The 16,991-nt window shown below is 37.0% G+C and overlaps 1 long non-coding RNA gene across 3 annotated transcripts in view; it reads left to right on the top strand.

Moving 5' to 3' along the window:
* Window positions 1-646: 646 nt before the first annotated feature.
* The window catches only part of LOC140618069 (uncharacterized), a 225,138-nt gene continuing 208,793 nt past the window's right edge, over window positions 647-16,991 (top strand). For all 3 annotated transcript variants that reach the window (XR_012018244.1, XR_012018246.1, XR_012018245.1), the window contains exon 1: window positions 647-952. This is a non-coding gene — a long non-coding RNA (uncharacterized lncRNA). The remainder of the gene's footprint in view (window positions 953-16,991) is intronic.

Genomic DNA, 16,991 nt, shown 5'->3' with positions numbered 1-16,991 from the left:
CATTATACATCAGGTAGTTGGAACTGATGTAAATAGGACTTTAGTGTGAGATTTTTTTTTGTTTTGTTTTTGAAATATTTTATTTATTTATTTATTTATTTATTTATTTATTTATTCATTCATGAGATACACAGAGAGGCAGAGACATAGGCAGAGGGAGGAGCAGGCTCCCTGTGGGAAGCCCGATGTGGGACTCAATCCCAGGAACCCAGGGTCATGACCTGAGCCAAAGGCAGACACTCAACCACTGAGCCACCCAGGCACCCCATAGTGTGAGGTTTTATGTTGATCTGTCTAGGAGTTGTGTTGTGTTTAATATTTGCTATTGCTATATTGTTTTGATCTCCCCTAGTGACTTTGGCTTTTCATAAGTACTCCTCCTCATAATTCTGCATCTTTCAGCTCTTTCTGCTAAAACCCACTGTTATTATATTAGAGTGCTATTGGTGTTGTGGTAAGGTGTGGTGGAATGGAAGTGTCCCATAACCTTATGATTAAATCTCAATCTTTCAGTGAATTCAATCTTCCTGTGTCCCTGGACTATGATCTTCATAAGTATTTCTTAGCTTTTCTCCTTCCTTTTAGTTGGAACAGGAAGTCTCTTAGGAGCTGGAGTGTGGGAGGAACATTCTTTGCTTAGCTGGGATGAGGCTCTGGCAGTCTTTTTTCCTGCAGAGTCTGCCTTCTTATGGAGAATGGTCTGGGCATATTTCACAGATTGCTCGACTTCCATCTCCTGCACCAGAACCTAGAGGGGATCTTTCTTGATTCTGTACCCTGAGAACTTGTGGGGCTCTAGAAGTAAAATGCATTAAAGTATAGGGTCTACCCTAAGATTGCAGCCCTGGAAACTCTGCATTCTCAAAGCAGTACACACTCAGCTTCCAGCAGTTCTTCCAAATGCCCATTTGAGTGTTTCCACTGTTCATGGCTCCAGCAGCTTCTGCTCCAGGTAAGTAGATATTGGCTGAGGTTCTCTAGATGCATCTGTCTCTCCAGATTTTGGTGTGGCACTGTGCACTATGAATGACTCAAATTATCAATAGCTTCAAGAAAAGTTTTTGCTTTAGTTTATTCATCTTTTTCTTATTATACAGGACTGATGATGTCTAAGCTCTTTACATATTAGAGATGAAACTAGAAGTCAAAATTGGGATTTTAAGCAGAGTATAAAGAGAGTCGACATGACCCCAAACAACTAGATATAACCTCCATGATTCTTAGTTATCTAGTCAGCCTCATATTAAACACTTGTGTATTGTCATATGCACACCATCCCCCTATACACACACACAAAAAACATCACTCAACTCTCTATGAAAGTCATTTGTTAAGTGAGTACTAGAGGCTTCAGAATCTTACAGTAGGTATATTTTCCTTTATTCATCTTGGGCACAAGTTTACTTTTGGTTATTTTTTTAATGATTAAACTGACATAAAATGTGCTCTCAAATGTGTTTATTAAATGAACAAAAGTCATTAGTAACTATATAATGATAAAATCCAATACAATGTGAAGAAGAAAACTGATTGTATATGTAAATTGTTGATCAGTAACAAACAGAGGATTTTGAAAGTCAAAAATGAGATTGATCATTATTACTACTTTCCTGGAAATGTTGCCATACCAAAGAAAAGAAATACAGAATTACAGGGTTGGAAATAAGAGCTGAAATCACCATAATTTCCTGTCTCTGTGTTAAACAATATTGAGACTGGGATATTTTTCTCTATATATGTTAAACAGTATTGAAAACAAGCAAAATAGCTTAGCTACTTGCTCCAGAAAAATACTTCTTCCAGGAGAATAAGACCAGAAGCAACTGAAGTTCCCTAAATGTCATCACTAATAACATGCTTATCAACTCTTTCAAGAGCTTCACAAGCTTTGTTCAGGAATTCACTTATGCCATAAATTCTGCCCAATCTCAATCAGCCACCTACCTTCCAAAATCCACCTTAAAAATGACCACCCAGCCCTAAGATCCTATACATACCTTCCCTTTATTTCTCCCTATTTATATACTGTTAAGACTTGTGAGGGTACATATTCTACTTTCCTGCAATAAGTCCAGTAATCTAACCTTTGCGCAATCAACAGGTTTTTATAATCATCTCTTAGGGAACTAATAGTTGATAAAAGGAGCTGAAAAGGAAAGTGAATGCACTACTTTGGGAAGCCTTTAATACGGTTTAGATTGTTATATTGTAGAGTCTAATATAGCTCTTGCATTTCAAAAAATTATGCCTATACCCTCTCCAGTAATGGGAAATGTTAAAATTATTTTTCTTTATTTTCACCTTAGATAGATCTATCAGAAACTTCCCCTTTATTTTGGTGAAATTTCATCTCCTTTTTACATTAACTACTGGAAAGCTCATGACAGGCTTGTGAATGCGCCGTGATTTGTGATTTTTGTATGCACCTTCCAGAAACACAATTGCAATAATTCTTCACTTGAGAAACCTAAAGAAGAAGGGAACTTATGACTGTTGTAATATATTTCTAAATAGATGATTGCTCCTTAAAGACTTCAATTTGACAATAAAATGCTTTTAACAAAATCTAAGGAAATACTTAGTGATGGGATTTATTGTCAAAGATCTAAATTCTAGTGACAGCCATTCTAAAAAATCATTTGAGATCATTGTAAATTAAATAAGCAAACCATAGTCAAGGACTGGTAAAAGCTGCCCCATGTCTCCACTTACTTTTTCCCCTGTCATTTTTTCCCCAAATACACATGGTACAGAGAGCTTGGGAAATTATTTTCATGTCAATGGATAATTATATATTCTTATGGAATGCTGAATAAATCATTTTCTTAAGCTGGGTAAATTGTGTTATGCCATTGATCAATACTGTCTGCATTTCTTTTTTTTTTTTATCGTAGTACTGCAGAGGAGCAAAATTTGCCACCTTAAAATATGTCTCTCTGTCATGTGGATTAGTTAAGGCTGATTATTGTTAAGAAACAGAAGGCTCTGGAACAGCCTTTCACCTCCCTAACTGCCTTAAAGAATTTAGATGGAGGACCTGTTCCAGGAAGGGAGCTATCGCCATAGACAACTATAGCATAATATGAGCTAGGTGTGGTAGACAAGGAGAAACTTACCAAAGTCTGTTTGTTAAAATTCCCTTCTATGTCCCATTGTTTCTGTATGGCCAGAAAATATTTGTTTACCAGATATTTGCTTCTTTTTCTTTTCTTATGAATTATTTTTCTTCTAAGTCCCAGATCCCCACCCCTTTCTCTTTAGCTCTAATGGTTTCTAAGCCTCAATTGCCTGCCTGTCTGTGGGCCTCACATTCTTACACATTCTTTGTACATACATAATTAAATTTGATTTTATCCTGTTCATCTGTCTTATGTCAATTTAACTCTTAATACCAGCTAAAAGAATTGTAATGGGTAGAGGAAAATCCACCACCCCTCACCCCCAAAATAATACATACATAAAGTTTGTGTCTGCGTTTCTAAGGTACAAATACTTTTTAAAAGGGCTTAGCACAAGATATTTTGAGGTATTCTGGATTGGCTGATATCTAGCTGCTTGAGTCATTGTCAAGTAGCTGGTCAAAGTAAGCGTGATCAGAGGAGATTCCGGGAGGTGACAGGAAGAATCGCTGTGCACACACATAGGGGAGTACGCCAAGTACACAGTCTGCCCACCTCCTTAATGCACATTGCCCCATCTGCTGTAGTCAAAATCTCATGGTATTCCTACTTTTGGGCTTGTGAGGCTGGGCAGTATTCATCTCAGAGGAATGAGAGAAGCACTGATCAAACTGTGCCCTGTGAAGAACTGGGCTTTCAAGGGCTGACCAGGAGTAAGAGTTTCAGAGACCATGACACTTACTTCAGTCAAAGAAATGCAGCAATTTTTTTAAAATATAAAAAGAGTTATGCAGAAAATTTCATTTGAAAAACAAGTTAAAAATGCTTCTGAGGAAATGTTTAGAAACTGCTGATCTGTTTTCATACACAGTAAATTACATCCAATTCAACTTAAGCCTTTTCTAACCCAAATTCCTGAACTTCCCAGAATCTACTTGCAGGCTCAGGTGGTGCACAGATCCTAGGCTGAGCACCTTGTCTTAGGACTATAGCTGGTTCTTTTATCTACTAAGAATTTCCCTCAATACACATTGCTTGCCTCATACCTCTATGTGTTGCCATGTTGCATGCTTTTGGGCTCCTTCTGCTGGGCTTCATCTACCTGTTGAGTGACTCTCAGCCTGGCTCCTGTGATGGCCTTCTCTCACCTCTGGAGTCAGATACCACATCCTCAGCAAGTTGTCCCTGACCTCTCTTTCTAAAATAGCAACTGCCCCTGTCCTGTTACTCTCTTTGCTTCTGTCCAGCTTTATTTATCTTTGCAACTGCATAGAGTTATCTAAAATGTATGTTAAATAATGCATCTGTTTATTGAAGCACTCTTATACAGGTATCTAAACTCCGTGAATACAAGGAACTTACCTGTTTAGCATTCTGCTGTATCATCAGTACCAAGGAACTCAGTAAATATTAGTTTTCTATAAAAAGACCTGTGATTCTACCCTACAACTTCCTAGGTACCTATGCATTTCTTCTATCATTAGCTGCAGTTATAATTGTTCATATTCCATGTCATGCCAGATCCTTCTTGTATAGGTCTTATTACGAAGTAATAAGCAGATCATCCATCTTCTGTCTGAGAAATGATGTTCTGACTTTTACTCCTACCTTGTTTTTTGTCCATGGATGGCAGAGCTTTGTCCAATAAGTAGACTCTTATTCATCTATGTGATGGAAATAATAGCAATTACAATGACATTGTTTAAAGAATGTCTGGGTCTGCCTATAGCCTCAGCCTCCTATAACTACCCACTAAGGAAATAAAAACCAAAAACTTCCATAAAACCCTAATAGATCTTGGGACCCCACATGCCCAAAAGTACTTCAGTCACCAAAAGTATAGCATTGTTCCCAAATTACCAAAAGTAATTTAAAAATATTTCTATTCCTCACTCAGGTGTTAAGTCAAACGTTACATCTTTAAGCCTGTATTAAAAAAAAAAAGAGAAACTTCCTGTTTCTTTTTTCTAGTTCTCAAATATTATATTGTTGTACCAGAATAGTCCTAATCTCTTCACCTACAAATCCATCACAAGACTGCTATAGATACTCAAACACATAGGCTTTCTCTTTTTTCCATTCCCTGTATCAGACTGTCTCACCTCCCCAACAGAAATCCCAACCTGACTTATACTTTGTATCAGTTATCTATCTATCTATCTATCTAATCTATCTATCTATCTATCTATCTATCTATCTGTCATCTACCTATCTTTATCACCTATGTATCTTTTTAATTATTTTTAATTTTTAAAAAAGATTTTATCTATTTATTCATGAGAGAAACAGAGAGGCAGAGACATAGGCAGAGGGAGAAGCAGGCTCCATGCAGGGAGCCTGATGTGGAACTCGATCTTGGGACCCTGGGATCACGCCCTGAGCCAAAGGCAGATGCTCAGCCACTGAGCAACCCAGGCATCCCTATCACCTATGTATCTATATATCATCTATCTATCTCTATATGCATCTGTTTATCTACCTATTTCTTATAAACCACTACAGGACTAAGTAGCTCAAAACGATTCTTTTCATTTTTTAAAATATCTCTCCCAAGATATTTATTAACTCTGAAGTTAATAAAATGGTAACTTTAAAATGGAGAAATTAGAAAGAAACCACTTTAATCTACTGGTCAAGGTGAACAGCACTTGTAATAAGCCAAATTACTAGGATGTACCCTCTGATAGGATGGACTGAGAAGGATATCACTTCATTCCTAAAATATGAAACCTCAGACAAACTCAAACTGAGGAATGTTTTGCAAAATAACTGACCAATATTCTTCAAAAGTGTCAAAGTCATGAAAGACTAGCAAAGACTGAAGACCTATTGTAGATAAAAGGAGACTCTCAAGTCAAAAACTAGATGAAATGTGGAATCCTCCACTAGAACCTGGAACAGAAAAAAAAAAAAAAACACTAGTGGGAAAAAAAGGGTGGAGTTTGGATAAGGTCCTTACTTATTAATATTAATTTCCTGGTTCTGATCTTTGCACTATGGTTGTATGGGGTAATAATATTAAGAGAAGCTCAGTAAGGGGTACATGAAAACTCACTATTTTAGCAATTTTTGTATAAATGTACAATTAATTCAAATTAAAAAGTTAAAGAAATATACATAATAATATATTGCTTCTTCTATTTCTGTGGGTTCCCTAGTGATTCTTCTGTCTTACCTGGGCTCACATGGGCAATGACATTTATCAGGTGAGTTGGCTAGGTGCTGGCTTATCTAGGACATGGAGCAATTTGGCATCTCTTTTCATGTGATCTTTCATTCTGGCCTTCTCACCATGATGGTCTCAGAGTGTTTTCAAAGGGTGAAAACATAAGCATAGTTTCCAAATGCTTGAATTTGGCACCTCATTCTGTTGGTCTAAACAAGTCCCAAGACCAGACCAGATTCATGACTTCATATTGAGAGGAGTAGTGGCAGAGTCACATCACAAAGCGTTTTGGACATGGGAAGGCATAATTCATTGAGGACATTATTGTAAATATTTATCATGAGCCACATTGGGCAGTGCCTGAATACTGCAAGGGACTGTGCACAGGCAGGACACCTCCATCCCTAGGACAGTCAAAGCCATCTTCCTCAGTCCTTGGGGAGCATGGGCCTTCTGTCACCCTGAGTCACTTTTTTCTCATGCAAAAACTCTCCTGAAATAAAAAATAATCCCACTATTATACATCTCTCTGAGGAATATATTGCATATGTGTGTGTATGCAAGCATGTGTGGAGGTTGCTTTGTATATTTAGGTTTGTTTTTTTGTAGCAGCAAACTTGATTTTATCATCCTTTGTAAGTTTTATTCCCCAAACCTAAATTCTGTAATGATTACAACACAGATGATATCCCTATGTGTGTAATGAGGAGGGCTGGGGGTCGGGGGCAGCGAGTGAGAACTTCACCATTTCTTTATAGTATTCACTATAGATAATTCAGAAAGGGTATCATTGAATTTTCACCAAAACATTTATAAGTTTAAGTGGCCCTGACTCTTTTTTTCTACAGGGTTTTTATGTGTTCCAATAAAAAAAGTTTCACTTTAAGTGAAATCAAGTGAAAGATAAACTCAACTAGTAACTGAACAAGAAAACAGAAATCAATAGTTTTCTATAGTGCGAGGAAGAAATCAATAAAAATTGGAAGGAGAACTCATTATCAATGTTCAGGGTAATCAGAGTTGAGAAAAATTCTGCCATTGGTTAATTGACAAGGGCAAATAATTTGTGTCACAGAGAGGATTGTTATTTGTGATTTGATACCTAAAAGGGTATTACATTCAGAGCTTCCAATTATAGGACCTGATAGAAAGTTGAGTCAATACACATTTCATTTTAATTGAATTTGGTGTTCAAATAGAAAATACAAGTAATTCTATCAAAATACCTGAATTCTTGGTCTGTCTGAACCCAATTACAAGGCTACTATAGTTTTTCTATTTACCGGATGTGTTGATGTTAGTTAAAAACAAGCTATATTTGATATTTGTTCTTACTTCCATGTAAATGGAATAGCGGTTTCTACTTTGGTCTGTCTCCCCAGAAGTTAATCTGTCAGGAATTTCATATGCTGGTGCCCTGCCTCATCTGTCTTTCAGACAGTGATAAAAAGTAAGAGTCACAGACAGCCAGCAGGCTTGTGCTCTTAATTACTTTTGAAACATTGAAATCAAGATATTCTTTCCAAGGGGATCTCTCATTTTAAGTGATGTGAATATTTTTCCTACACTTCGTTTATGTCTTTAGTCTAAAAATCTGAAACTCTTTGGTTCAGGAAATGAAAAAAGCCTTCCTCTTTCATTCTGGGAGTTGGAGGATGGGGATAGTGTCATTTATGCTAATCTAATGCAGTGAAAGGTTACAATGTAAACCATTTTGATAAAAATAAAACTCTGGACACCTACATGTGTAGATTCCAATATTATATTTGGAAATATATAGTATAAATGTTAAATAATAATTATATAATATTAAATCTATATTAAATATTATAATTATATATGATATTAAAATATATTTAAATATAACACTTCTACTAAGCAATATATTCTATATAAGAGGTAAAGTTATAGATGCTTACTGAATATAGTTGGTGCTCAATAAAAGTTTTGGTTGGCCTGAATAAATAAAAGTGTCATTGTATATTTCTTTCCTACAGAGATAATTGGGTTTAAATATGCTTTTACATGATTTTATATATTGTATAAAATTATGCATTTATTTTCCAGAAGATGGCTTTGCTAAACATATATCTTGAAATTTTGACTCTTCTCTATAAAGTTAAGCTTTTAAGACTTGCAATATTTTCTTCTTTAGATCAATACTGGAAATGAGACTTTTGGGCTAAGACTTCATGGGACATGTTTTCTCTTATGTTGAAATAAACTTGCATGCAGTCAATCTGTGGATAGTAGTTGTTCTAAGTGCAGGATAATGACCTGGTTGCTGGAGAGAGATAGAGACAAAATAGAATACAGGATTCTTGATCTTCAAAACTCTACACGTTAAAGGGAACAGTCAATACTAACAGCATAGACAAAAAAAAAATTGCACAAATCAAATATATTAGCCAGCACATAATAAAACTATGAGAAATCAAAATATATAAATTCTGATTGAAATGCATACATACACATATGGGGAAGCTAACTGCTGTAATGTACACATATATAATTAAGGGAAGCCAGCTGCTGTTAAAAGAAATAGGAAGGAGGGAAAGAGGGAAGAAAGGTAGGAATGAAGGAAGGAAGGCAGGCAGAAATGAAAGAAAGAAAGGATTTCAGCAATATTACAGACTAATGGTTTCTTTCTGCCTTATGTCATAGAGGGTCTGCCCTACTCTGTGCGGTCAATCATGGATGTAAGCTCTTATAATCTTTTGGTTCCATTTTCCTCTGATTGGTTAAAGACGTTAATATTCACCTGGTTAATTAGGAAATAGACATGGAGGATTGTGGAGGATATTTTCCACATGTTGATTTGGGAATAGCATATATATATCACTTCCACACATATTCTGTTGGCCAGAACCCAGTTGCAGTGCCAAGATAGACTCCAGTGATCCTTGCCCCCTAATACTCACACCTTTTGTAGTCCTCTCTCACATTGCTATAGTGGAAATGGTGGTATGAGATCCAAAATTATATTGTAAAGAATTTCTGCTTCCATCTTGAGCTTGCTCTCTTTTGGATCACTCGCTCTGTGGAAAGCAAATAGCCATGTTGTGAGCAGACTAATGGGGAGACCTACATGTTGGAAAACTTCTAGCCAATACCCAGCAAGGAATCAACAGCTACCACGTGAGTGAACTTAAAGCAGATGGTCTAATATCAGTTGAGCCTTGAGATAATTGTAGCCTCAGCTGAAGGCTTGACTATAACCTCTTGAGAGAGGCTGAACCGAAACTACCCAGCTAAACTGTTCTTGAATTCTTGACCTTCAGAAACTGTGAGATTACCACTATATGATGATTTAAGCTGCTAAAGTTTGAGGTAATTTGTTACATAGCAATAGATAACTAATGTGCATGATCTCCACTTCCTGGGAAATAATGTCTAGCTGTGTGTCCATAAGGAAAGGATATAGTATTAAGTGTCCACACAAGCTGTCTCTACCATACTCAGTATTCAGTCTGTGCAGAAGTCAGGCTCAGTGAGACATAATACCTTCCCCTGAGGAGCTCCTATGAACAAAACAACCACAGACACATTGCCCAAATTCTCCACGGGCTCTTAACCTTTTCTCTGCAGACCACGAAAATGGCCTTGACAGGGAAGGCCCGAGGAACTGATGCCTTGAGATCTGGGCTATTTCCAGATTTCAGTCTTACTTCTGCATGGGCCAACAGAGAAGACAGACCTTTTCCAGGGCAATCTAGGGGTTCCAGCACCAGACTGGAAAAAATACACAGATCTTTGTACTGAAGTACTTAACTCTTATACTGAAAGGCTTTCAAGAGGTCCTTCCAAGCCAATGGTAACTCATAAATAGGTCCAGGGACCCAGAACACATTATTATCAGGCCTGAAATTCCCCTATGGGGAATTTCTCAAAGGAAGAATGGATTACATGAACCACAAGCTTTCCATTAGTTATTGCTGGCTAATAGAGTAAAATATATTCAGAAGGGCAGACTCCAGTGTGACTACTTTTAAGTTACTTTGCAAGCGTGATGAATATCTATAGTCTTCCCTGTAGCTTAAAATATGCTATAGGGGTGCCTGGGTGGCTCAATTGGTTAAGTGTCTGACTCTTGATTTTGCCTCAGGTTATAATCTCAGTGTTGTGAGATTGAGCCCTGTGTCAGTCTCCACACTCACTGGGGCTGTTACTTATATTTTATGTTATATATATTTATATATTATACTTATATTTTACTAGAGAGGCAAAAATAATAATAATATATGTGAAGTGTCCTATGTGTATTTCTATTTTTACAGCAAAAGTTGAATGATAATAATAGCCTTTGCCTTTTGCCATTAGGGACCTTTAATTTCCCTGATGGCATTTCTAGAGCTTCACATTTTATTCATTTTGTTGTGGAGGCTTCCTTCAGTGTGAGGAATTAAGACTGTCTTGAATTACAGGAAAGGTTTTATAGACAAAAGCATGACTAAAATCTAGAGTGACCTAAATAATATTTATGCCCAGAAAAAAAATTATACCAGAACTTTACCATACAAATGAATATTTCTCTCTTTGAAAACTCTACACATATTTTAGTGAGCTGCTAACCATTAATATCTTTGAAAATTTCAACTTTCAGAGCAGAATTTTCAGCTATGGCCTGGTCTTTCAACAAACATTTCTTGAGGTCCTACTATACAGAGCTGGACTAGGAACTAGGTATAAAATAAGACATCAAGTATCCTTATTTTTTATGACAGCTCATCCATTGGAGTATGATCTTTTTGTGAAATCAGTCACCAGACAATCAAGCCTCACCAGAGAATCTTCAGTCAAGTTGAAGTAATTATACTTTGTATCAAAAATAAGTGTGATTGGAATACAATGAAATTGATTTTTCCAATGAGGCTGGTAAATTTAATCCAAAGTCAATCTCAGACTAGGGGAAAACTAGCATTTATTGAATACCTAATATGTTCCAGTCATAATATTTTCCAAACATCATTCTCGGAAATTCTGTCAGAGGTTCACTGTTTATATTTACCAGTGAAACTCAATGATTTTTTGCAAGACCACATTGCTAGGATGTGGCAGAAACAAATCCATTCTCAAATCCTTCTGACGTCAAAGTCAAGGACCATGTCCTTCCAGTTATAACAATTGCATATCCTTAGGAGTTTTAAATGTTTTATGGACAATGGAAATAGAATTAGAATAGTTACATAACTTCCCAAGGGACCCACTTAGAAAGAAGAAACCATCTGGGACCAGTAAATTTAGAATTATTTTCCAAAGATATGTCTTCTTGATAAGTGCATCTTGTATGTCCATGCAGTAAGAAGACCAATTTCCATTCCAACAAAAGGCAGCAAATTCCAACCAAAGAATAATGAGATGAGATTCACAATGGATTACCATCAAAATCATTAACCAGTACCTCCATGGTTGTGGGATCACAAACTCTAAAGTGGGGCAAATTTATGGTTGTTTGCCACTTTAGTGATTTGACAATTGCCAAAGCCCTGCCCCAAAGTGACACTACCCTAAAAATCCTCTTTGTTAAAATTCCGAGATTTCTAGCAAAAGCACAAAATCCCCAAGAAGGTAATGTGTTCCTTTGCTCTTTCAAAGCATTATCATTAGTAAAATCCAGCCAGCCAGCCCCTGTGCTATGGCTTCTCTTATTACAATATTTAGGCTCAGGAATCATGCTGTATGGGTTGACAGATCACATTACTGGAGAAATATGCAGATGACTTGCCTCAAACACCTTTAATTGACAGAACCTTTACAGACATAAAGAATTCACTCAGCTAAACAATATTAGGATTAGGCTTTGCCTTTCATTGAAGCATCTTCCTATAGAAAATGAGTTTCATCGATCATTTTTGTCAAAGTCAGGGACAGCCATTTTGTCAACCAAACATGTTTATTTAATAAGCAGCATTGTGTTGCTTTGTAATCCCAGGAACACATATAAGCACTGTCTCTAAGCCCCCTCTCCCACTGTCCTAACCTCTGTATTGTTATAGCATACTTGTTACCAACTCTCTGAGTTAGGGGGTTAGCAGACGACTGAGGCTGACGATAGGATTGGTACACATCTTGGCATTGGGCCCAGAACAATAATCCAGCAAACATCCATTGAGTGGATTCTATAAGCAAACTCTTTTTCAGCTCTGAGGGTGATATGAAAAAGAATGCCATATGTCTACATAGACAAGAATTTTAGAATCTAACAGGAGAAAATAGCAGTAGCCATTATTTATTACGAGTTCACTACTAAAGTTCTTACATTTAATCCTCCTAATAAAGCTGTTAAGCTATATTACTCTGCACCTTTTATAGATGAGGTTTACAGAAGGTAAGGAATTTGTACATATCATTCAGTTTGTAAGCAATGAACCCAGCTTCGTCCAGCCACAAATCTTAATTTTTAGGTATTATGCTATAGCTGTACTATCAATGCAAGAAAAGTTAAAACAATTTAAATGTAGAAAAATAACATCAGCAAAGGAGATAAATATCAATATAGCACTATGGCAGAAAAAAATGGACTTGACTAGTGCTGAATATGTGGGGCAGTAATGGGGACTGCAGGAGTTTGGGAAAATTTCTGAGCTCCTGTTGGAGGAGGTCATGGAGAGGACATGACTGCTGGTTGATTCCCAAACTGGACCTGAGCAGTTGAAGGCTCCTTATTCCCTCCCCTGTCCTTTGAATGTATACTCTGTCCACAGTGGGAGCTGCCTTTTAAGGACACAACCTTGAAAGAACAATACACTGTTGAGGCTATCTGGATGGTTTATATGACCAGACCCAGTTAAAGCCTCTGTATAAGATTCTCTTTAGTGTCATTTTAATCTCAGTTCTTTATTTGATATATATGGCTGAGATAATGGAACTCCCAATTCTAGAAGGCTAGCTGGCACTTGTTCAGCTCTCCTGGGTGCCAAGCATGTGCCAAATCCCCCACAAATACCATCCCAGTAAATTTTGTTAGTAGCCTATCATCTTTACTTTCCAAATAAGGAATGTAAAGAATGGAACACCTACTAAGCCCTTTAGAAGATTAAGAAAAAGGTTTGCTTTCAGGATTTCCTTCCCTGACACATCATGAACCTTGTCTCAGAAATTAGCAGGAAATACCTTGTTCATAGTGCCAGAGAACATGCTTATTCCTCAGATTCATCTAGGAGGGAGTTCTCATCCTGCTCCACACACTTGAAGCTCTAGGGAAAAACTTGATCATACTTTTCTCTCAGTTCAACAGTGTCCAGCCATGTGTCGGTTTAGAGAAACAGAGCAATGAGAAATCTTGCTATATTTTATTTCCCCCCAGTTCCAATTCCCCTTGTGCTATTATGGTTATGGTTGACAAACTTACTGCTTTTGTGCTTTCATGAGCTCCTGTAGAATTTCCCAACACTCGTGAGCTTCTTGGGGTCAGAGACTATGTATTATTAAACTGTATTACTCCTATCTTCTAGTTTCATATCTGGCACATAGCACATAGTCTGTATGCCACAGGTATCTGTAAAGCGAGCTTGATTCTATAAAGCTTCTTTACCTGATTTGAGTGTTTAAAATTACTTAACATGGGACACAGACTTTAGTTTTATGGTAAAAGATAAAGCTTTGAACAAGTGGGTTATCACAAAAGTCAGAGTATTTTCTACCTTCAAGGGGAAGGAGAGAGCTCCCAGTGGCAAGGGTCACACAGAAGAGTCTTTTGAGGTGCTGGTTGCATTTTATTTCTTGATTTGTGTAGTAACTACATACATGTTCAGTTGCTAACTATTCTTAAAATGTCTGCACTTTTCTGTATGCTTTATAGACTTTATGATATATAACATATATGTATAAAGTGCTTGCAACAAACAGAAAAACACTTTCACAATTTAAGGTAAATTATAAACCAAACACTTGTGTAACCATCAAACCATTTGTGTTTCACCAAGCTAAAAAAAAAAAAAAAAAAAAAGACTTAAATCATAATGCCCATAGGTAGATTAATAATCTGACTTGAATTTCCATGTCAAGGCACATGATGCTTTCTTGTGAGCTCAAGGAAGTGAGGCACACTGCAGAGATAGAGAAAGAGCATCCATAGTGAGATTGAAGGATGAGACAAAGCAGCTCTTGATAAGTAGATTTGGGGAGCAGATGTTTTGTTCATACGAGACACAGAGATATGGTCTCCTCTCAGAGTATGTCTATTATATTGTCATGGTGGAAAAAAGAGAAATGGAAGTCAAATTGGGGGGGAAAGAGGAGGTGATGTTTGGCAAGGGTGTTGTTGGTAGGCCTGCTGATTATAGCACAAACTCATCGATTTCCCAGGTTAAGATTATGATGCTGTAATAAGGCTCTAGTAATACTTAAAAAAGAGAAAGATGGGAAGCTAAATTTTGGCAAGTGTCCCACAAGAATTATGGATATATTGATCATCTTGAAAGGTTACTATATTTATAAATTGAACATGATATATCACCATGGATTGGAGGACTGTTGATTGGTATAACAAAATGACATCGATTAACTATGGTGGATTGACGTTTGTCTCTTTGTTCTTTTGTATGAATTATTTTATGTGACAGCCTGTGATTGTGAAGGTCTGAGGTTTGGAGTGAACCGAGGTAATGACTGTTCTACAGTAATAAAATGTCCACCCCCATTTGCCAAATGAATATTTCCTAGGAGGTGACACACCTACATGGAATGGCACTCCATTTAGAAAGCTAATAGTTAAGCACTTTTCCCCAGTGGATCAAGACCCATGATTGGGGATATTATTATCCTCTCTATAGAATTTGTTCCATGTTCCCATGTTTAAATTCAGAAGACCAGTGGAATGGAAACATAGAATTAACCTGATTGCAGCGGAAAACATTCCAGAGTGAAAACCTCTCATTCTCTTGGTCTGTCTTAATAGGGAATCAAATGTGATTTGTGTTGTGTGGAGATGATTACTGATGGGTAATTATTCTAAAATATCTCTTTTCAAATCCTTTGCATGGCAATCAAGAAAGAATGTGAGAGGTTAGGCATTACATTACCAGAGTTATCAGCAGCATATAATTTCTTAATTATGCATAAAAATGAAGAGCAAATACCTGCTGAAGGAGTTCCTGAATTTTCTTTGTGAAATGAAGTCTGGAGTACACATGAGCCTGTGAGCCTTAACAGAGAATCTGTGGTTTAAAAGACATGAGCAAAGATTCTTCCATCTAATGGCTGTGTGACAAACCTCAGTTTTGTGATCTCTGTAGTGGGAATAATAAATAAGAAACCGGTTCTTCTCAGGATTGAAGTGTTAGTTGCATTAAGGAATATCACAAGCTGTTTATGGTGATGTTCGGCATATAATACAAGACACTCAACAAATGGTAACTTTATATTATGGCTGTTATTTTTACTATCAGGATTAATATTACTACAATTCCTTACACTACTAGCTTTGATCAAAGCCATACTTGATTCAGGTGGAAATAAATTTAAAGGAGATGAATATCACTTGGATATTTCTTATTGGAATTAAATTATGGACACAAAAGTGAAAATTAACCAGGGTCATTAAGATAAGCCTTTTGAAGATTGCTATAGGAGAGTGGGTCTGTCATAACCTTTTCCTAAGAGGGCCTCTTATTTGGCTTGGACTAAATTGTTTCTTGGGTTTTCCTTAGGGTGGCATGTGCTACTTGAAGATGGCAGCCACCTTAAAGCCAATTAACATATTTACTTACAGTTCCAATCTTGTATCCTCTAATTTTGGGGGAAAATATGTACATTTTTGATCCATTATGAAGGCTTGTCAAGAACAGATGAAGTGTGAATTGTTACTATTTGTGTTCATTTCTTGTCGAAGTCAAATGAGTATTTTACCACTCAGCATCCTTCCTTAATTGTTCCCATAGAGTCAGGCAGGTTTCTTTTTAAGATTGTATTTATTTGTTCATGGGAGACACAGAGAGAGAGAGGCAGAGACATAGGCAGAGGGAGAAGCAGACTCCATGCAGGGCGCCCGATATGGGACTCCATCCTGGGACTTGGGGATCCCTCCCTGAGCCAAAGGCAGATGCTCAACTGCTGAGCCACCCAGACGACCCAAGCCAGGCAGTTTTTGGAGACTTTATTCTCTCAGTGGTGTGGATCTTTAGCTTTTTGGAGTCATATTTATGATCCAGACAGAGCAATTTATCTACCCGATCTTGTTGGGTTTGATTGTTGGGTTGGATCTACTAAGAAAAAAAGATATTGTGTACAGTGAGAATGAGACAAGCTAGAACACATTTTTAGCTGGTAAAAGGATCTCTACTCACTTCCTCTGCAGAAAGCTGCATGGAAAATTGGCACCTGTCAGGTTTTCTACATTCAGGATATGAGGATCTATAGTGTCCCATGGCAAACAGCCAGTGTCTGATGGCTACCAAGTCATTGTAAAAGTGCCACCATTTATGATTTGCAAAAGCAGCCACACCATCTCTCCTCTACTGAAATAATACCTTCATATCTCAGAGTAGCTTGTCATGAACAATGGCTATAAGAAAGAACAAAGGGAGCAAAACTGAGAATGAGATGAAAGAGTCGTTGACAGCTAAACTGATGATTAATTAAAGATTTCTTATGGAAAAATAGTTGAGCCCTGAAGGATTGTCTGCATCATGATTCTTGACAACCAGAAGCCATTCTTCATAAGTAACATAGTTGCAGATTGTATGCCATTCTGAAAACATATTAAA

This window comes from Canis lupus, chromosome 26 (genome assembly GCF_048164855.1).
Source record: "Canis lupus baileyi chromosome 26, mCanLup2.hap1, whole genome shotgun sequence".
In the NCBI taxonomy this organism is placed as follows: domain Eukaryota; kingdom Metazoa; phylum Chordata; class Mammalia; order Carnivora; family Canidae; genus Canis; species Canis lupus.
The sequence above is the reverse complement of the archived record's forward strand: the minus strand, read 5'-3'. Positions and strand labels throughout refer to the sequence as shown.